The sequence below is a fragment of the Rhincodon typus genome, chromosome 35 (assembly GCF_021869965.1).
Source record: "Rhincodon typus isolate 14 chromosome 35, sRhiTyp1.1, whole genome shotgun sequence".
Taxonomy (NCBI): Eukaryota; Metazoa; Chordata; class Chondrichthyes; order Orectolobiformes; family Rhincodontidae; genus Rhincodon; species Rhincodon typus.
This window is the reverse complement of record NC_063366.1, coordinates 6,568,715-6,590,812: the sequence shown is the minus strand read 5'-3', so window position 1 is coordinate 6,590,812 and position 22,098 is coordinate 6,568,715. Positions and strand designations below refer to the sequence as shown.

Below are 22,098 nucleotides of genomic sequence, written 5' to 3'. Positions count from 1 at the left end.
TTACCATGAAACCATTGTTGATTGTTGGAAAAATCCATCTGGTTCACTAATGCCCTTTAGGGAAGGAAACTGCCATCCTTACCTGGTCTGGCCTACATACGTATCTATTCAAAAACCATTTTCCAGCACTTGGCCCCTAGCCTTGCATGGCATGAGGTCAGGCAATAAATGCTGGCATAATCACTGATGCCCTCATTCTGTGAGTGAATAAAAATAAAATTATCCCTGGATATATCCTGCTCCACTGGCAGGACAGACCCTGTAGAGTTAGAAATGCATTGGTATTCAGTCAGGAGAGAGTTGGCCTGAGAGTCCTCAACATTGACTCAGTGCCCCATGAAGGCTCATGGGTAAGGAAACCTCTTGCTAATTTCCATGTACCACTCTCTCTCCACTGATAAATCAGTACTGCTCCATGTTGAACAACACTTGGAGGAAACACTGAGGGTGGAAAGGGCACAGAGTGTACTTTATGAGGGGGATTTCAATGTCTACCACCAAAAGTGGATCCGCAACAGCAGTACCGATCGAGCTGGTAGGGTCCTAAAGGACATAGCTGCTAGACTGGGTCTGTGGCAGGTGGTGAGAGAAAAACATAGGGGCACTTGACCTCATCCTCACCAATCTGCTTGCTGCTGGTGAATCTAGTCCATGACAGAGTCCTTGTGGAGATGAAGTTCCATCTTGAATACCCTCCATCATGTTGGATAGCATTATCACCATGCTAAGTGGGATAGATGTCAAACAGATCTAGCAACTCAAGACTTGGTATCTATGAGGCGCTGTGGGCCATCAGCAGCAGCAGAATTGTACTCCAGCACAATCTGTAACCTCATGGCCTGGCATATCCCCCACTCAACCATTACCATTAAGCCAGGGGATCAACCCTGGCTCAATGGAGAGTGCAGGTGGCACGTCAGGAGCAGTACCAGGCATACCTGAAGATAAGGTGTTAACCTGGTGAAGTTAACAAAAAGGACTGCTTGTACACCAAACAGTGAAAGCAACAAGAGAGAGACAGAGCTAAGTGATCCCATAACAAATGGATGAGACTTAAGCTCTGCAATCCTGCCACTTCCAGTGGTGAATGCTGGTGGACTCACTGGAGGAGGAGGATCCATAAATACCCCTACTCTCAGTGATGGGTCAGCCCAACATATCAGTGTAAAAGATAAGGCTGAAGCATTCGCAGCAATTTCAGCCAGAAGTGCTGAGTGGATTATCCATCTTGGCCTCCTCTAGTGGTCCCCAGCATCACAGATACCAGTCCTCAGCCAACTCAATTCACATGATAACAAGAAAGGGTTTAAGGTCCCTCTTTTGTCACAGACCCTACCCCTGGACCAGGAAGCCCAGGTTCAAGTCCCACCTGCTCAAGAAGTCTGTAATAACACCTCTGAACAGATTATTTAGACAAAGAGAAGTTGAAGGCGAGCGGGTATCTCGCAACCCTTTCAGGGTTAAAATTTGGGACAACGAACGAAAGTGAAAGAGATTGTGGTTTTTTTTGGAGGGAATTCTGTACCTAGATCTGCAGCGGGGGCGGGAAGAAGCTCAGAGACAGCAATGGCATCCAGCCGCGAGGTGCAAAGCCTGATGGAGGAATTGACCTGCCCAATCTGCCTCTCGCTGTTCACAGAGCCCGTCAGGCTGGACTGCGAGCATAATTTCTGCCGCGGCTGCATCAGGGAGTGCTGGGGCCCCGATTGCGCCGCGCCCGTGTGTCCGCAGTGCCGGCTCCTCTTCCCGGACAAGGCGCTCAAGCCGAACCGGGTGCTGGCTAACCTGGTCGACAAGCTGCAGCGGCTGGGCGAGCAGGAGGAGCTGAAGGCGAGCGGGGAGATGCAGTGTCCCGAGCACCGGGAACCTCTCAAGCTCTTTTGCCGGGACGACCAGGAGTTGGTTTGCTTGGTGTGCAGGGATGATCCCGGGCATTCACAGCACAGTTTCTTGCCTCTGAGGCAAGCTGCCTCCCTCTACAAGGTGGGCTATCCTCTCGGAGAAGTTAGCGGCTGGGAGGGAATTGGGGAGAAGCTGGGTCGCAGCTTAGAAGTGAATGCTCAGGGCACGTATCTCATTGCATGTGACCCCCCAATGGATCTGTCAAGTGTCTCCATGAAAATAAAAGCCGCGAGGTTCTAAACGGCACGGGAAGCGGCAAATAAACAGTTAAGAGAAACTTATTAAAGAACCAGAAACTTACTGAATCGAAATGACAGTATCTCCTGTATTGATGCACCCTAGCGCCTGTCTGTTCTAATCTCGATTCCTTTTTTCTAATTTTCAAACATATATTTTATTCATAAAACAAATCTTTGGATATATACCTAGTCACAAACACAGTTCTGCTCTGTACAGTAGCATATTAAGGAAACAAACTAACATTGGGGTTTAACTCTACACAAAAAAAACTAAAGACCTCTCTTAAACATACAATACTAACATTTGAGGCACTGGAATGGTCCAAAACCATTTTCCAGGCTTGTATGCCATGGTTTTTCAATTATTCAGCTGAATGCTTATTTCAATGTAGGGAGAGTTCCTGCCTCCAGCGCCCTTTGAGGTAGTCAGTTCCAGATTATCATCACTCTCGGGGTGAAAAGATACTTTTTCAATTTCTCTCTAAACATCCGGCCTCTTACATTAAACCTGTGCTCCCCACCCACCGCCCTCTCCACAAAGCGGGGGATTTTTTTGTCCCTATGTCTATGCTCATCACAGCTCTATGCATGTAAATGAGGCACAACTTTCTCCCTCACCACCACTGTCCCCCCTTCCCCAAAGTCTTCTCTGCTCTAAGGAAAACAACCTCAGCCTCCCTAGTCCTCCTTCATAGCTCAATCCTTCCAGTCCAGATAATAGCCTGGTGAATCTGTCCTACATCTTCTCTAGTGTCATCACAGCCTCCCTGTAATGTGGGTGTACAATTCTGTGGTCATAAAATTCGTGGGGTGTAAAAATTATAAGGTGTAAATTGTTTGAAATGTAAAATCTTTGTCGGATGTAAGATTGTGGGTGGTACGGTGGGCTCAGTGCTGCCTCGCAGCACCAGGGACCTGGGTGTGATTCCGCCCCCTGTGCGAATGTCTGTGTGGAGTTTGCACATCATTCCCGCGTCTGCATGGGTTTCCTCCGGGAGCTCCTGTTTCCTCCCACAGTCTAAAGATGTGCAGGTTAGGTGGATTGGCAGTGCCAAATTACCTATCGTGTCCAGGGATGTGCAAGTTAAGCGGATTAGCCAAGGGAGATACAGGGTTAGAGGCATGAAGGTAGGCTGCACTTCGAAGGGTCAATTTGGACATGATGGGCCGAATGGTCTGGTTCCACACTGTTTGGTTTCTATGATTGTGTTGTGTGCAGTGTAAAAATGTGTGATGTATAATATTGCAGGTGTAATATTTTGCTGGTATAAAACTCTGTGGAATGTAAAATGTTGCGGCTTTAAAATGTGCTGTGTAAAGTGTTGCCAAGTGTGTAGTGGTACAGGTAGGAACCTGTGTGAGCGAGCAATCAGTCCGCGCTTCAACCCGTGCAGCCTGTAATATCATTCAGGGGGCCACCTTTATTCTAGGCAGCTAGGAACATTGAAGAGATCTCCCCCCACCACCTCCTCCCCCGATCATCACTGCAGGGGTCTGCAACATTTAAAGGGACCCCTACATCTCCATCACTTCTGAGATTGGTAACAATTAAAGTAACCCCTCTCCTAGCATCACTCGAGGGATTGAGGAACATTTAAAGTGATCCCACACCCAAGTATCTCTCCAAAGGGTTGGTAACAGTTAAAGGAAACTCCTAATACCACTTCAGTGGTCATTAACAGTTTAAATTTGTTCTTGGTAATTATTGGCTAAATGCCCGCTAGGAAACTGGAAAAGCTTATCCCAGAGGCATTCCCCATTTGGCCTGACTCACCTGACCTTTCCTGTTCCAAAACCACGCCATCGGTTCATGTGGATGATGAACGTTCTCTGACTGCTATCCCCCCACTATAAGATGTGCAGTGATTTGGTTGAGATAAGACTCAGCCTCAGCTGTGACATCCTCCTTGGTCACTCCCATCCATCTCTTACGCTGTTACCCCTCTACTTTCAAATCAAATCGGTTGCTAACACTCTTTGTGTGGGGCTGAACAACAAGGGATAGCAAACGCCAGGGCAGAGAGGGGGAGCCAAGACGTACGGAGGGATATGGACCAAATGCAGGAGTAGTTTAAATTGTGAAAACTGGGCAGCATGGACAAGTTGGGCTGAAGGGCCTGTTTCCATGCCCTATGAAACATTGCTTTCATCTTGGGATGTGGGTATTGCTGGCAAGCCAAGCATTTGTTGACCATCCCGAGGGATTTCTAAAGGGTGAACTGTTGGTACCACCCCCACCGATATGTTTTTGATAGAGGTGGGAAGGGGGCACCACGTATAATAGGACAGGTGGCTAGAACACCATATTCTTGCCCTCCCCTGAACTATTCCTCATAATAAAATCACAGAAATGTTATGGCGTAGAATGTGGTCATTTAGCCCATTATGTCTGCACTGGTTTTATTACCTCATGCCAATCTCCTGCCTTTTTTCCATGTCCCTACATTATTTCTATCCACATAACCATCCAATGCTCTCTTGAGTGCCTGAATTGAAGCTGCCTCCACTACATTTCCAGACAGTACATTCCATACCCTAACTACTCGCTGAGTGCAAAGCTTTTTCACCCTTGCTTCGCTTGCACATCACTTTAAATCTATGCCATTCAATTCTTGTTCCTGGTGCAAGCAGGAACAACTTCTCTATTCAACTCGCTCATGATTTTGAAAATGCCTATCAAACTGCCTTCCCTCCAAGGAGAACAGTCCCAACTTCTTCGATCTATCTTCACAACTGAAATTACTCATCCCTGGAACCATTCTCATAAATTGCATCTGTATTCTCTCTAATGCATGCACATCTTTCCCATGGTACATAATGTTTGAATGGTGGGCGGGCAAGGTGACCACTAGCCAGCCTGGCCTTAGGTCTCTTTGACAGGGTTGACTGCCCAATTACAGGATGATTAAGGGTGGATTCCTACCTGTGTTGCTGTAATATGGTCAGCACTGGTAGGTGGAAGAGAGCGGGCAGACTGCCATTTCACCAAATGTGATAAAACAGGAAGGAAGGTGTGTGGGTGGGTGTCGAGGCGGTGTTGCTCTAACAAGTTACAGGACAAGGGGCCTAGTGCCCCCTCTCTGGGCATTGTCCATTGTCTCTGGACACTAGCAGCTGTCCTGGTAGTGCTACGCTCTCAGTAGCCAGACATTCAGGTGGCAGCCTCGGATCCTTGAGGAAAGGGGCAATGGTTAGTTTGGGGGATTTGTTCAGGGAAGGTTTGCCCAACTGAGTGGGAGGGGAGCAAGAAGGGACAGGTTTTTAGAGAGCGAATTCTTAAAGAGAAAGGAATGGTGTACTATCCCTGAGGAGTTGATGCTTCCAAATGGAAAATAGCACCCCCGTTTTCTTTGTAGAAATTAAATAATTTTCTTTACAAAAGACATACCCACTCCTATCTGATTGCTCATGCTACTGGTCTGATGTCTTGGGCCGGGTAATATCATGGCCAGTTGAGGTTTTACCCTGCAAAATTGACCCTTAGTTATTCATTTACGTTCAGCCCCGAGTGAACATTGTTCTGCCTGCAGTCCCAGTAACGGCCACTAAAGAGCTCTGGCATCACTGAGGCAACAAGAGCTGCCAGATGACCCGACCAGTGAGCAGTTTTCAAAAGGCTGCTCACTATGGGGTGAAAGTGCCATACTGAGGCTTATTAAGGGGTTCTTGTGGTGCAGAGGTAGTGTTCCTACCTTTGAGCCAAGAGACCAGGGTTTTTTTCCCACTTGCTTTAGAGGTATGTCATAATGTCTCTGAACAAGTCGATATAGAAGGTATTTATAATGAAATACGTGCAGGGGAGATGCTATTGTAGTGGTGATGTTACTAGACAAGGAGTTTAGGGATCCAGGCTCATGTTCTGGGAGTGTAGGTTCAAATCCCATTGGTTGAATTGAATGACCTTTGTTGTGCATTGCTAATGTTTCTGTCTCTGAACCTGGAGATCTGGACTCAAGGCCCACCTGCTGCACAGGTGCATCTGGATACTGATAATGCAATGATGGTGTGGGTGGCTTCTCATTTAACATTTATTTTGTTTGAGACTGGTATACAGTCATAGAGTCATACAGCACAGAAACAGACCCTTCGGTCCAACACGCCCATGCTGACCAGGTATCCCAAACTGAACTATTTCATTTGCCTGCATTTGGCCCATATCCCTCTAAACATTTTCTATTCACGTACGTGTCCAAATATCTTCTAAATGTTGTAATTGTACCTGCCTCTAGCACTTCCTCTGCCAGCTATTTCCATACACATCCCTCCGTGTGAAAAGTTACCCCTCAGGACGCTTTTAAATCTTTCCCCTCTCACCTTAAACCAAATGTCCTCTAGTTTTGGACAACCTTACCTTTGGAAAAATACCTTGGCTTTTCACCAAATCTATGCCTCTCATGATTTTATAGACATCTATATGCTCCAGGGGAAAATGCCTTGGCCTATCCAGTCTCTCATAGAGTCATACAGCACCTAAACCTTTCCTGTTCATGACCTTGACAAATGTCTTTTAAATGCTGTAACTGCACCTGCATCCACCACTTCCTCTGCTTATAACTCAAACCTTCCAGTCCTGGTAACATCCTTATAAATCTCTTCCGTACCCTTTCTAGTTTAACAACATCTTTTCTATAGAAAAGATAGAATGGTGACCAGAATTGTGTGCAATATTCCAAAAGTGGCCTAACCATTGTCCTGTGCAACTGCATCATGACCTCCCAACTTCTGTACTTAATTCATTGACCAATGAAGGCAAGCTAACCAAACACCTCCTTGATGGGGCAAGAGAGGGGCTGGAGCAAATGATACAACACTGCTGAGGAGAAAAGACAGTACGACTGGTGAACCTCAAAATGAAGTTCTAACATGACCAGCGCACTTACTCCCAAATATTTCTGTTCTTTTTAACACTTATTCCCCTCTGGATCCTCTTCTGTAAAATAAATCCTTGAGATTAATACCACCAGTTAGCTCTCTTGTCACGCGATAAGGCAGTCAATAGTTATTCACATTGGCCTGGGTCTGCAGTCACATGTGGTCAAGGCCCAAAGAATGTGAGTGAGCCAGATTAAGGGTTTAAAAATGAAATCACCAGAGCTGAGGAATGAAATACATCGAAGGTAAATCCGAGGCTGCAGCTCTTTAACATTGGCTGCCTGTCCCTCGCATTAGGACAGTCTTTGGACACACTTTTATCTTGACTCTTGACGTGCGTAGAAATTGTTTAACTATGCATTTTGGCCTTCTTCAGAATCAGTTGAATGAGCTTCTCACGGTAGAAGAACGGAAACAGAGGAAGAGGAGTCTGCTCATCACTCAGCAACAGGAGAAAATTGCTGAGCTGCAGGTGTGTTCAGCTCCACAGTGTCACCCTCTTGGGTAAGAGGCAAGTTCTAACTCCTGCCGAGGGAGTGGATAACAGATGTAATGGATCAGCCACACATACCCATTATACATCCTGCTCGTACGGCTATAGAACGCATTCCCAGCTTCATGTCCAGAAAACAATGGCTATTTAACAATTAAAATTCAACCTGATTTCATCTTACTTTTAATAGGCATTTGGTAGTATAGAGATTTGGTAGCGGTTAGCACTGCTGCTTCATAGCACCAGGGACCTGGGTTCGATTCCACCCTCGAGCAACTGTCTGTGTGGAGTTTGCACATTCTCCCCGTGTCTGCGTGGGTTTCCTCCAGGTGCTCCGGTTTCCTCCCATAGTCCAAAGATGTGCAGGCTAGGTGGATTGGCCCTGCTAAATTGCCTGTAGCATTCAGGGATGTGTAGATTAGGCAGATTTATAGGGGGATGTTTCTGGGTGGGATGCTCTGAGGGTCGGTGTGGACTTGTTGGGCCAAAGGGCCTGTTTCCACACTGTAGGGATTCTATGATCTATGATTATGAATCATATATTTTGTCAAAGGTTATCATCTTGCACTCATCAGGGCAGTGTGCAAGAATACCAATTCAAGTTGGGTTTATCATTTATACGGCTTGAAAGGAGAGTGCTGTTTGGTTGATATGCAGACTAAGATTAGAAATAACATTGCCATGGAAAATGCAACAATTAATGATGATTTACAGTTAACAGCCAGACAGGTTCGACACAACATAAATATTGTTTTTCCCTTTAATTGGTCCTGTTCAATGCAAGATGAAAAGCTTTAATAAAGTGTCTCTTATTCCTCACTTCAGCTCATTCTGTTACCTCTTCTTGGACCTTGGAGGCTGCATGAATATCCTTTGAGTCGATTGAATAGTTTCTCAATTTAAAATCAGTTTAAACACTTCCCTCTGGGTGGAGCACAAATTGCAGTCAATGCCTCTGCATTTCCATTTTCCTTTTCACTTTTTTTTTTCAAATCTTTATTTCCATTTGTACAGTGGTCTTTGCACAGTTCATTACAATAACAATCTTCATTCACACCTCCGTCACCTCTTGAGTATTTCAATATCTTCCTGACTGCTCTCCCATATCCTATCCTCTGTAAATTGGAGGCCATCTCGAACGATCCATCCCATGTCTTAACGTGCATAATGTTCCAGTTGCTTACTCCCTTGTCTGTGCCCATTGACCTACTTTGTCTCCCAGTCAAGTTATATCTTCATTTGAAACTTCTTGTCCTTGATTTCAAAAGACCTCACTATCTCTGTTATTACCTCCAGCACCACATCTTATGTGATATCTGCACATCTCGAATTCTGGTCTCCTGTGCACTGCCAATCTTAATTCCTGTACTATTGATGCCTATACCTTCACTTGCCTAAGCACTAAAGCTGGCAATGGCTATTCATCTGCTATTCAAATCCTTCAACAGTGGCAACGTCCTTGTAAATCTTTTCTGCATCCTTTCAAGTTTAATAACATCCTTCCTATAGCAGGATACCAGAATTGAATGTAGTGTTCCAAAAGTGGCCTAGCCAATGCCCACTTTTACTGTTGCTATTTTTCATCATTAAAGGAACAAAGTTCCATTTCTACTACACTTAAGTTTGGAATAATACACTCACATTTTCATTACAAAATTTGAATGGATATTTCATTCAGAACCACATTTCCGATCTTTTACATACTTCATTCCCTGTCTTGTTGTTTCCTTTGGACTGTCACTAGTTTAAATCAGTTTAATGTCCTATACTTTCAGCCATGTGGTTTGGTTTTGAAAGGAACTAGGGCTGATGAAGGAATGATCCTGTATCTCTTCCACAGGAAACCTCTGGGATGCTCTTACATCACATCTCCTCGGAGTTCTCGAATACGCACCAATTCCTCATGGAGAAGGAGCAGCATTTGACCAAGGAACTTGAAGAAGAGAAGGAGCAGTGCCTGCAAATGATGGAGGAGAACGTGACTGCAATTGAGACGGTCTGGTCAGCCACGGAGCACGATCTTTTCCAGCTCCGTGCGGGAATCACTCAGCAAGCTGACTGCCTGTTTCTCAAGGTGACAAGGCATTATTGTGTGCAGGGCTCCCAGCACACCACAGCTGTAAAAAAAAGCAGCCTGGAATTTGACAGGATCTTAACCTGACATTTCTCCCTTTCTTGCCATTTTGACCCATGACCGGTCCACCATGATCAACTGTGTGTGATGCTTCATTCTGTCCTTCAGGCTGGGAGATTGATGGAAATTCTGGAGAGTTAGAACCAGTTTCGAGCAGTTTACTCCATTTCTCACTGGTTATAATGGGAGATCCTCATCTTTACATGCCAACTCCTCCGTGTCCTTGCCTCTTCCCCAACTCTGCAATCTCCTCTGACCCCACAACTGTCAGAGGTATCTGCTCTCTTCTAATTCTGGCCCCTTGAGCTTCTTGTATTCTCACAGTATCTCCACTGGAGGCCCTGCCATCAGTGATTCTGCAAACTGAAGTGTTACAAAGAAGGCTATTTGGTCCCTTGTGTCTGTACAGGCTTTCCAATGACAATTCACTTACTGCCAATCTCCTGTTTTTCTTTCCCTCCATGCTGTTGCTTATTGTTTCTAACAATTCTTCAAATGTCCTCTTGAACCAGCCTCCACCACCCCTCCAGGCAGTGCATTCCAGACCTAAACCACTCGTCATGTGAAGAAATATTTTCTTACGTCCCATTTGCTAATTTTGCAAATCACATTAAAATCTCTACCCTCTCGTTCTCAATCCTTTGCTGAATTGGGAACAGTTTCTCCTTCTATCCATACCGCTCATGATTTTGAACACTTATTGAGTCATGGAGTCATATTGCACAGAAACAGATCCTTCGGTCCAACCAGTCCATGCTGACCATAATCCCAAACTAAACTTGTCCCACCTGCCCGCACTTGGCCTCCAAATATTTCTTATTCATGTACTTATCCAAATGTCTTTTAAACATTGTAACTGTACGCACATCCACCTCTTCCTCTGGAAGTTCATTCCACACATGAAACACTCTCTGTTTAAAAGAGTTGCCCTTCATGTCTTCTATCAGATTTCCATTTAGCTTTCTTCTTTCCAAGGGGAACAGTCCCAACCTCGCCTAGGCCCCAAGCTCTCAAATTTCCTTCCTAAACCCCTCTGTGACACCCCCCCACTGTCTTCCTTCCTTCCTAAGACGCTAAAATATACCTCTTTGACTAAATTTTTGGCCATGTGTCCTAACTTCTCCTGTGTGGCTCAGTGTCATACTGAGCTTTGTGATGCAGTGTAAACGTTGGGATGTTTCATTACCTGTAAGGTGTAATATGCATATATAAATAATTGTTAAGGCCACAAAATCCTATGAAATTGGAACAGGAGTCAGTCATTCAGCTCCTCAAGCCTGATCCTCCATTCAGTAGATCATGGATAATTTGACATTCCTCACATCTACTCTCCTACCCTTTCCCATAACCCTCGATGTCCCTACTGAATGTCAGCCTCAAGTATACACAAGGACTCTGTCCCACAGCTCTCTGTGGTAAGGAGTTTAAAGATTCTCAATTCTCTGAGACAAGAAATTCTGCCTCATCTCAGTCTTAAATTAGTGCCGCTTTATTCTGAGACTGTGCCCCTGGTCTGAGACTGTCTCATGAGGGGAAACAACCTCTCAGTATTTATCCTGCTAAGCCCCTTAAGAATCCTCTACATTTCAATGAGATCACCTCTTGTTTTTCTAAATTCTAGTGAGGAGAGTCCCAACCTGTTTAGCCTTTCCTCATAAGACAATCCCTCTGCACCAGGGTTCATCCCAGTGAACCTTCTCTGAACTGCATCCATAAAATAATATCTTTCCTTAAATAAGGGGACCCAAACTGCCCACAATACTCCAGATGTGGTCTCCCCAGCACCTTGTACAGTAGCCTTCCCTACTATCCTCCAACCCCCTTGAAATAAGGGCCAATTTTCCATTACTGTATTACCTGTTGTACCTGTGTGCTCGCTTTCTGTGTTTCCTTTATGTTACAGCTTTCTGCATCATTCTCCACTTAAATAATACCCTGTTGTTGTTGATCTGAAGCCACCTCTTACAAGTGACCTGTAGCTGCATTGTGAATATTTAAAATTGGCTGCACCCAGTTACACTCCTGACATAAAGAACTTTTCTGAATATTGAGCTTCGTTTTGCAAGTAGATATATAGTTAGGATGTGAATGATGTTTGAAAACCACAAATTGAATGAATGTGTTGAGCAGTGTTATTCTGATTGAGAATGGCAAATACCAATATACCAGTATAAAAGTGAAGCACTGCAGATGCTGGAGAAAACAGAACATGCTGGAGATATTCAACAGATCTTTTAGCATCTGTGGAGAGAGGAACAGTTAACATTTGAAGTACAACATGACTCTTCTTCAGAACTCTTCCACAGTGAAATCAGACTTGAAAATTTCTTTCCACAGAAGCTGAAATATTAGATGGAAACAAAAAATGCTGGAAATCACAGGCGGTCAAGCAGCATCTGTGGAGAAAGAGCAAGCTAACATTTTGAGTCAACTGACTCTTATCAGTTTTGCTGGTTTCCTGGTCAATATCTATCTCTCTATCAGCATCTAAAAAAAGGCAGATCACCTAATTGTTATAATGCTGCTAATTGTGTGATAGATAAAGTGCATATTACAACTGTGATTCTGTTTCAGAACTACGTACATAATTCACTGTAGAATGTTTTAGATTGTCCTGACTTTATGATAAGTCCTGGATGATTTCAAGTTTATTCTGGTCTGCATACAACACTAGGAAATGCCTGGAGCAATCGACCATTATGTGCCAATGCTAAAGGCAGGTTATGGACAGTGAGAATTATTAACCATTGTGTTTCTTTTAATTGTACACAGGAGCTGAAAGGATTAAGAAAGCGGTGAGTGTGCATTATAAACTGTGACTTACCCATTCACAGTTGGTGTATTTAATTTTAACTTTTTTATTTAATATTTCAAGCAAATGTGTTGTTAACCCGTTTTCCCAGGTTCCAGGAAATGGGACAAAAAAGGAAGAGAGTGTGGTAAGCAAAAGCCCGGAACTGGGAATATTCAAGGGACCCCTACAATTTACAGTCTGGAAAGAAATGCTAAAAGCCCTCTCACCTGGTAAGTAGCATATGGATTTGTTACAATTCTCTCTCTGGTAAATATCGGTAGATTGACTGCAATTATCTTTCTGGTAAATACAGATGGATTTATTGCATTCCTTTTACTTTCCCAGTAAAACCAATAGATAGCTATCTTGTTCTGCTATCACATTAACTCGTAATATGGAATTCAATGCCTGGTATGTAGGCCATATGTCCCAAAGACTGGCAGATCATATCAAACATATCATTGTCAAACGTGCAAAGCACTGACCAGACCCAATCAGCCCACAATCTCAAAACTCACAACATAATGTCCAATACTAGATGTGATTCTGCAATTTGACAACATTTGCTGGATAATCCTGATGTACCAGGAGTTATGCTGACAACCAATTATGAATTGTCAGTCAGGCTCACAGTGGTGCCATTGTGTTTACTGGTAGCAGCAGAAATGAATGCACAGGGCCTTCTTCTTTACGGACAGAAAGACAGGTACACAGAGTGTCTGTTTCAACTCAGCAAAGTAGGGGATAGCTATTTGCCCATTCATTTCTCAGGGCAATGCCTTGAGTAATCAGAGCCAACCTTCCTGGTTTAAATTTTAACAAAGTCTGGAAGTTAACTGTCATTCATCATTAACTGGTATATTCTCCATGGCAATGCCTCTGACAATTATATTCCATTTATCAACCAATCATCACTCCCCTCTCTTGTAAATGTTGGCTTGTCTTTTGAATTGGTATTCTTGTGAAATGTCCTGATGTGTGCAAGTCAAATGTCAGGGGAGTGGCCAACTTTCATGTGGGAGAGGCTACATTTCAAACTATATCTCACTCAAGATGCCGATGAGCAAATTACTGAAAAGAAAGGTTTGAATCAATTGAAAACTTTCAATATGAACACAATAATTTGATCATTTTAAAAAAGGAATAATTAATAAACATGACCATTACAAAATGCCAAGCCAGCAAAGCTAATCAACAAAATATATTTTACCCTTTCACTTAAGAAGTAGGGATAGAGGGAGACAAACTTGTGCCTGAAATCCTGGTCACCAGGGACATAGGACAGGACCAGGGCTGAGCAATTTAACTAAGACCATTTATCGTCACCTCTGATAGTGCACACTCCATGATATCCTGGGTGGAATTCATATGAAAATGGGAATCAGAAACAAATCTGCCTTTTAATCTGGTATTTCCTGCTATGGTGTGCGGACAAGAAACAGGATGTGTACATATCCAGCTTGCTCCAGTTTCAGGGTTCACTCACATTCACTTTCACACACAGTCTTGCTCTCACACAGACTGACTCATTATCAGTCACTCACTCACATACAGATTCTTTTATTCACTCACAGACTCGTTCATAGAATCCCTTCAGTGTGGAAACAGGCCATTCGGCCTATTGAGTCCACACCAATTATCTGAACAGCATCCCTTGCAGACTCATTCCCCTACCCCTGTAGCCCTGCATATCCCCTGGCTAACCCACGTAGCCTGCACATGCCTGCACATTGTGGGTAATTTAGCATGGCTAATCTAGCTAACTGGCACATTTTTAGACTGTGGGAGAAAACCAGAACACCTAGAGGAAGCCCATACAGGCAAGGGAAGAATGTGCAAACTCCACAAACTGCAGTCACCCGAGGCTGGAATCAAACCCGCATCTCTGGTTCTGTGAGGCAGCAGTGCTAACCATTGAGCCATGTGCTGCCCAGAAACTTATTCTCAGAGTCATTCACTCTCTCTGGATACTGAAGGCATGAGGGTCTATGGTGCCTGAGAAAACTCAGAGGAGAAAAATCACAGTTTAAAAAACAAGTAATAGTGTACTTAGAAATGAATATACTGATTGTACTATTCTGAAGTATACAAGTTGGATCAGTATGCTTCATTTGCAAGTTTTACATGGGCTTTCCTTAAGAAGGGGTCAATCAATTCCATCTGCAGAAGTAGAGAAATGGAATTAAAAAGTAAAGATTTGCCTGTGATGTGGAGGACAGTCATTTTTTAACAAGTGGTTTATTGGCAACAGAACAAGAGGAGGAATATGTCACATTAAGGAACTGTGTGTTGTGTGAAAGTATTTTTCCAATGAAGAGAATTAGAGTCAAATATAGCCCAGACTGAGGCTACTTGTTGCATGTTTATTTCACTGCAACATCGAACCAATTTCCTGAAAAAGTTACGGATTGTTTCAGTTTGCACTGCCCTTACGAGCAACAAACTTCAGGTCATTACCACCTCCTGCAGAAGAAAGACCATTCTCTGTTGCACAACATGTGTGCAAAACTTTAAATGTGTATCCCCCTTGTGTTTGTACCATGAGCTGATGGGAAGACTTTTTCCCTCACCCACATTATCCAAAATTACCATAATCTTGGAACCTTGTACCAAATCTTCCCATGAGCCCCTGTCCTACACAATGACCAAGTCCAGCTTCTCTGCCCCAGCATTGTGGCTGAATTACCTCATACCTGGAGTCATTCTGGCAAATCTCCTCTGGCCCCTCCCAAGGTCATCCTTCCTGAAGTGTAATAACCTGGAAGTGAGGCTTAATCAGAGCTTGACCAAGTTCCAACATAACTTTCCCTGCTTTTGTGCTTGTTTCTTTTACTTCTGATGGCCACACTCTCACCGGCTTTGTTCGCCTCTCATTCTCTCGCAGCATATCCCATTTAAAGCAGAGATGAAGAGAGCTCTTGTTCTCAGCATGATCCTTCAGAAGTCTCCCTTGAAAGGCAGTGGAAGCAGAGTTCTTGAAGTTTTTAAGGCCGAATAGATGGCTTCTTGATAAACTAGGCGGTTGGATGCGAACGGTTGATGTGAGTGGGCGGTAATATAGAGTCATCAGATCAGCCATGAGCAGGTTGGAGAGGTAGAAAGGCCTGCTGCTGTTCCTAATTTGTATCTTTGTGTGTCCTGCCAGCAACAAAGTTCTATATACATGCACTGCCACTTTCCTCTGTTACTGCATGCTCTTTAGAATTGAATTTCATTTTTTCCATAAGCAAGTGGGGAGGCAATGGAGAGTTAGACTGGGAAGGATTAAGAGGAGGTTATAGCGGAGTGTAAGCACCTCATGGACTGAGATATAAGCACCAAATTGGGGAGGCAATGGCCTAGTGGAATTATCATTGAACTGTTAACCAAGGTAATGTTTTGGGGGCCCGGAATCCTGCCATGGCAGATGGTGGAATTTGAATTCAGTGAACGAAAATTTGAATTTAAGAGTCAAATGATGACCATGAAGTCATTGGAAAAACCCATTAGTTCACTAATGTCACTTAGGGAAGGAAAGTTCCGTACCTTACCTGGCCGAGATGTGACTCCATATCCACAGTGATGGTCAATGAAGGCTGGCCTAGCCAGAGACATCCACATCCCCATGAATGAATAAAAGTGACATTACACACATGATATGACTTTAGACTTGCGTTTCCCCTAGTGCTTGTACCATGAGCTGATGAGCAGATTTTTTTTTCCTTCCCCATATTATCCAAACCTGACATAATACAATACAATACGATAAGGGCATTTAAGAGACTTTTAGATAAGCACATGACATGCAAGGAATGGAGTGATATAGACCAAGGGCAGGCAGACGGGATTAATTTCATTTGGCATCATGTTTGGCACAATATAGTAGGCCAAAGGGCCCGTTCCTGTGCAGTACAGTTCTATATTCTATAATCTTGAACACTGATAACAAGTCTCCCCACGTGTCTCAATGTTTATATGTCAGTCAATAAATTATTTACACTCCACTATAGCCTCCTTCTAATCCATCCGCAGTGTGACTCTCCATTCGCCTTTCCTTCATTTGCTCGATTCCCCTTAAATGCATATATGTTTTGCTCCAAGCACTCCCTATGGCAGCACACTCCGTATTCTGTAAAGATGTTTCTCCTGAATTCCCGATTGGATTTCTAGTCTCCTGTTCTTCTCTGGACAGTGTCTGGTTTTGACCATTCCCATGTCTAACCTTTCGCATTTCTAACCTTCTCCCTGTTTGTTATCTTAAAAAGTGCTGGTACAGCTCACCCTGGATCCCAGAACCGCGCAGCCCAGGCTCGTGCTGTCTGAGGATCTGACTGTAGTTCATGCCGGGGATGTGAGGAGAAATCTACCAAACGGTCGGGAGAGGTTTGAGCCCTGCACCTGCGTGCTGAGCAGCCAGGGCTTCAGCTCAGGCAGACACTACTGGGAGGTGGAAGTGGCTAACAAGACCGACTGGGACTTGGGCTTGGCCCGGGAGAATGCCCAAAGGAAGGGATAGATCACACTGATGCCCTCGGTTGGCTACTGGACCATATGTCAGAGGCAACAGCACATCTACGGGGCCCTGACTGCCCCCTCCACCATCCTCAGGCTGGACGCCAAGCCCAGGAAGATAGGTGTCTACCTGGACTATGAGGGAGGGCAAGTGTCCTTTTACGATGCCGATGACATGTCCCATCTCTACACTTTCACCGATACCTTCAACGGCAAACTCTTCCCTTTCTTTAACCCCTGGTTAAACAAGAGGAACTCTGAACCCCTTAAACTATGCCATGTGCAACTGTAACAAGTTCAGGGCGCCACATCTCACTGGAGCTGTAACATTGGTTCGGGAAACCCAATGTACAAATCACCCGGAAAATCCAACAGGTCTAGGACTCAGCGAGCTGTGAGTCTCCAGAATTTGCTAGTTGATCCATGCCAATCTGGCATTTACCTCACCCTGCTTCAGCCTCTCCATTATCTTTCAGAACTTCCTGGTTATCCATATTAACTCCCTTCCCCTCCCTGTGAAAGCTAGAGCCGCAGTTTAAACATGCCCATCTCATGGAGTAATCGTACTTAATGCCATGCCATTGTACCAGTCTGTAGATTGAGTCCTGCTGGAGTTCTCTAAAGTTTAAATCTTGTCATTTGAAAGTGTATTGTGCATCTTCTTTCCCTTATTCTCAACCCCGTGCTTCTTTCCCTCTGTTTCTCTTTCTGTATCTGATTTGATTCTAATTCACACTATTATCTTCGCCATGAGATGCCACAGCTCTGAATTTTACACCTCATCCATGCTAGGTGCACTTTTGATTGGGGAAGGATCACATTAAATACAAAGGGTGGTCAGCTCACTACCATCACTTGACAGTGCTGTCTCCCACTCTGGTGGGAGATGGGTGGGGCTCACCAAATCTGCTGCCTCCTCACCATTTTTGAGTAACTAATGAATGGGCCATTAAGCTGCTCCTGTTGCTGAGCAGTCAACCATTTTTCACGGCACGTGACAGGACAGTGCAGGAGAGCCCAGAAGGGGGATATTGAATTCTCACAGTAATTAAGAACGTAGAGCCGTTGTGTTTCATTGTGTGTCACCTCCTGAACCTGTTGCCTGCTCGTTAAATACTATTTAATACTGAGCTATTGTTGAGTCCTTTCCAAACACATCTCTGCAAATGAGTATTCATTCACTTTTCGCACACTGTGTCCAAAGCTCAGTGTCAGATTCTATTCTGTAAGGTGCCTAGAGATATTTGCTTCTGTATTAAAGGTACTGTAGAAATGCCAATTGTGGTTGTCATTTTTGTCCAGTCTTTTTTTGTCAACCGAAAGGTGTATGCTATTCAGGTAAAATGACACTATCCTGTCCATCACACAACTGGTACTGACAATTTCTCATCAGCTAAAATGTTAATTCAGAAGGCAGCTCAAACCGTGTTGAGTGAGTTGGCTGTTTTGAGCAGTTCTATCAACTGCTCTTGCCTCTCTCAAAATGCCTGTATTTATAAATCTTATCTGACAGCCGCCTTGAGTCAACCTTTCCCTCAGCACCCGAATCATCCTCAGTAAACCTCCCTCCCTGCGGTGATTGCTGATCTCCAACATTTACCAGGTAAATCTGGCTGAGGTGAAACACTATTCTGCACTGTGTTCTGCTAACCAGATGCTCTTTATATGGTGCAATCTGCCAAAAGCATGCAAAACAACACTTTCCATTGAATCTCAGCATATGTGACAACAATAAATATATCAAATTGAAACTGACCAGGGGGTGAAACAGAACAAAGGTCAAACGGTCCAGCAATCATCGTGTTCAGTTTGGAACTGATCAGGAGGACAACTTATTTCAGCCTGAATGCCTGGAATGTTTTAGCATCATATTGTCATGAGTGGGGTAGAATGGAGAGGCAATGAGGAGTTAGCTAGCAAGAGCCAGTCAATGGGCTAGGATACATTGGGAAAGGAATGAAATACTTTTCTAACCAACACATCTCTAGAGCAGGTGGGATTTGAACCTAGGTGTCCTGGTTCAAAGGTAGGGACACTACAACTGCACCACAACCGCCCCATTTTCAGAAAGAAAGTATGTCATCAATAAGTGAAGTCAGGTTATGGCATTGCTATTTTACCAGGCACAGTTGATGAGTAGGCTGACAGTGACGCCTGGGTAAAGGCATCGTCAGGGTTTTAGACCAGTATGATGGCGATCATGATGGTATTCATATAATCCTTACAGTGTGGAGCAGGCCATTCAGCCCAATGATCCACACTGATCCTCCAGAGAGCGTCCCACCCACACCCAGCCCCCTACCCTATCACTCTGCATTTCCCATTGCTAATCCACCTAGCCTGCACATCCCTCGACACTATGGGCAATTCAGCATGGCTAATCCACCCTAACCTGCACATCTTTGGACGTGGGAGGAAATCCAATCACCCAGAGGGAATCCACACAGATATGGCAAGAGCATGCAAACTCCACATAGTCACTCAAGGCTGGAATCGAACCTGCGACCCTGGTACTGTGACACAGCAGTGCTAATCACTGAGCCACTGTGCTGCTCAGGGGGTAAGCTTTCAGGGGAAGCCTATAAAACAAGCTTAAATCTAAAAGGGCCCAGGATAACCTTGCCTACTGGTGTATATTTTTTAATTAACGACAATTTCAAAGGGCTGCCTGGCCTGCTGTGGTCGTCCATCTCCACACTGTGTTATCTTCGGCATCTGCAGTTTTTACTATCTCTAAAGGCTGTGTGCTCCTTGTGTTCAGCGTGTTTCAGGCACAAATCTGCCAACAGAGGGCAGTGATAGTGGGAACTGTCAAAAATGAAGAAGGGTCTCGACCGGAAACATCCTGCTCCTCTGATGCTGCTTGGCCTGCTGTGTTCATCCAGCTCTACACCTGGTTATCAACAGAGGGCAGTGATGTCTGCTGCCTCCAAGCTCAGACTGGGACAGCCATGACCTATATAGGAGCAAATTACTGCTAATGCTCGGAATGCGTACTGGAAACAAAAAATGCTGAAAATCACAGTGGGTCAGGCAGCATCTATGGAGAGACAGCAAGCTAATGTTTCAAGTCTAGATGACTCTTCACATAGCTCTGATGAAGAATCATCTAGATTTGTAACATTAGCTTGCTGTATCCTTTCATGGATGTTGCCTGACCCGCTGTGATCTCCAACATTTTTTTGCTTTCAGCCATGTCCCACATTAAGACAATAAAAGCAAAGCACTGCAGATACCGAAATACGAACAAACACAGAGAATGCTGGAGAAACTCTGACAGCATCTGTGGAGAGAAACGGAGTTGACACTTCAAATCTGGTGTGACTCTTCTTTAGCCCTGAAGGATCCTTTTTATATTTTTGATAGAAGCGGAGGAGGAGCAAGACAGTAGATGATATAGAAGCCAAGTGCAAAAGATAAAGGGGCTCTTAACAGTGGAGAAATTTTAAAAATAGAGATGCAAAATGGGTGTAAAATAAGGATTGGAAAGGGAGAGAATTGGCCCTTTTACTTTTCTTCTCCAAAGGAAATAAACAAGAAGACTCAACATCCCTTTCATCAAATTTTGGAAGCCTTGCATAAATTTAAACAGCTTCCTATTGGGTCTTGGATTGGACGATATCAGAATGGTCCTCAGAGTCAAAAGCCACCTCTTTTGTTTCCAGCCCAATATTCGTAGAATCCCTATAGTGTTGAAGTAGGCCTTTCAGCCCATCAAGTCCACAATGAAGAGCATTCCACCCAGAACCGCCCCATCACTGCATTTCTCATGGCTAACCACTTTGCCTGCACATCCCTGGACACTGTAGGCAATTTAGCATAACCAGTCACCTAACTTGCACATATTTGGATCATGGGAGGAAACCCATAAAGACGCAGGGAGAATGTGCAAACTCCACACAGACATTCACCCAAGAGTGGAATCAAACTTAGGTCCCTGGCACTGGGAGGCAGCAATGCTAATCCCCGAGCCACCATGCCATCCATATTCTCTCTTTCTTTTTCCTGTCTCTCATTTTTGTCTCTTCTCTGTACCTTTGCAATTTTAGCTCCAGCTTCTCAATGCTTTTTGTTTCTTTTTTTCCTTTCCCTCTCTCTGACGTGCTTCTATTTCAAGTTCAAATATTTACATTTCTTTCTTTTTTACTGTGTTTTTCATTTACCTTTCTATTTCAAGCTGCTTCATCTGCAAGTCAACTTAAGCTAACTCAAATGAATTTACCATGTCGTTTCCTTTGTGGTTCTTTGAGTTTCAAATGTTGTGCCATTTCTTCCCACTTTTAATTCTATCTTCAACTTTCCTGCCAGTCCAGTTACTTTCTGCAAATCACTCACAGATGAATCATTCCTCTCTAGAAAATCCTCAGCAACTGACAAGACAATTTTGCTTTAATAATGTACACCAGCACCTGTTTCCTTTTCTTTTATCCTTTTCCAATTACTATTACTCCACTTGCAGTTACACAATTCCAGCTTTGGGTTTTACCTGCTGTGGGCTCCACTTTTATGCTATTACTGAGACTGGAGGAGTGCACTGTATCTGTCTTCAGTGCAACTGTCCCACTGACTGGATTTAAATCTTAAATTTAAATATTTACTCCATTATCAATATGGACAATTAATCATTTCATCAATATGAAGAATAAACCAAGTTAATGACTCATTACATAACAAGACTTGCTCAGCAAAGATGTAAAACAAATTAACACACAGTTCGAATTATGCCATATCTATGTTTCTGAATACCTGGAAACACACTTTCAGAAAAACACACGAAGTCAGAATAGGTAAAGAGAAGCAAAAATTTGATTCATTTACAGAATGTTTATATTGCTGGCTAGGCCAACATTTATTGCCCTCCCCTAATTCTGGCAGTTGAGAGTTAACCACACTACTATGGGTCTGGAGTCACATGTAGGCCAAACCAGGTAAGGAGGGCAGTTTCTTTCCCTATGAAGGAACTAGATGGATTTTTCCTGACAACAGTTTCATAGAACATAGAACATGAATGGGCCCATCGGTTCATGATGTTGTGCCGAACATGATGCCAAATGAAACTAAATTAATCCCTTCCGCCTGGTCTTGGTCCATATCCCTCCATTCCTTGCATATTCATGTGCTTATCTAAAAGGCCCCGAAACGCCCCTATTCTATCTTCCTCCACCACTACCCC

The 22,098-nt window shown here is 43.9% G+C and overlaps 1 protein-coding gene and 1 pseudogene across 4 annotated transcripts in view; one reads left to right on the top strand and one right to left on the bottom strand.

Moving 5' to 3' along the window:
- Positions 1–22,098, bottom strand: part of LOC109924684 — a 139,816-nt gene that overhangs the window by 16,430 nt on the left and 101,288 nt on the right. The window lies entirely within an intron of this gene.
- On the top strand, positions 1,567–17,217 carry LOC109915776 (annotated as a pseudogene).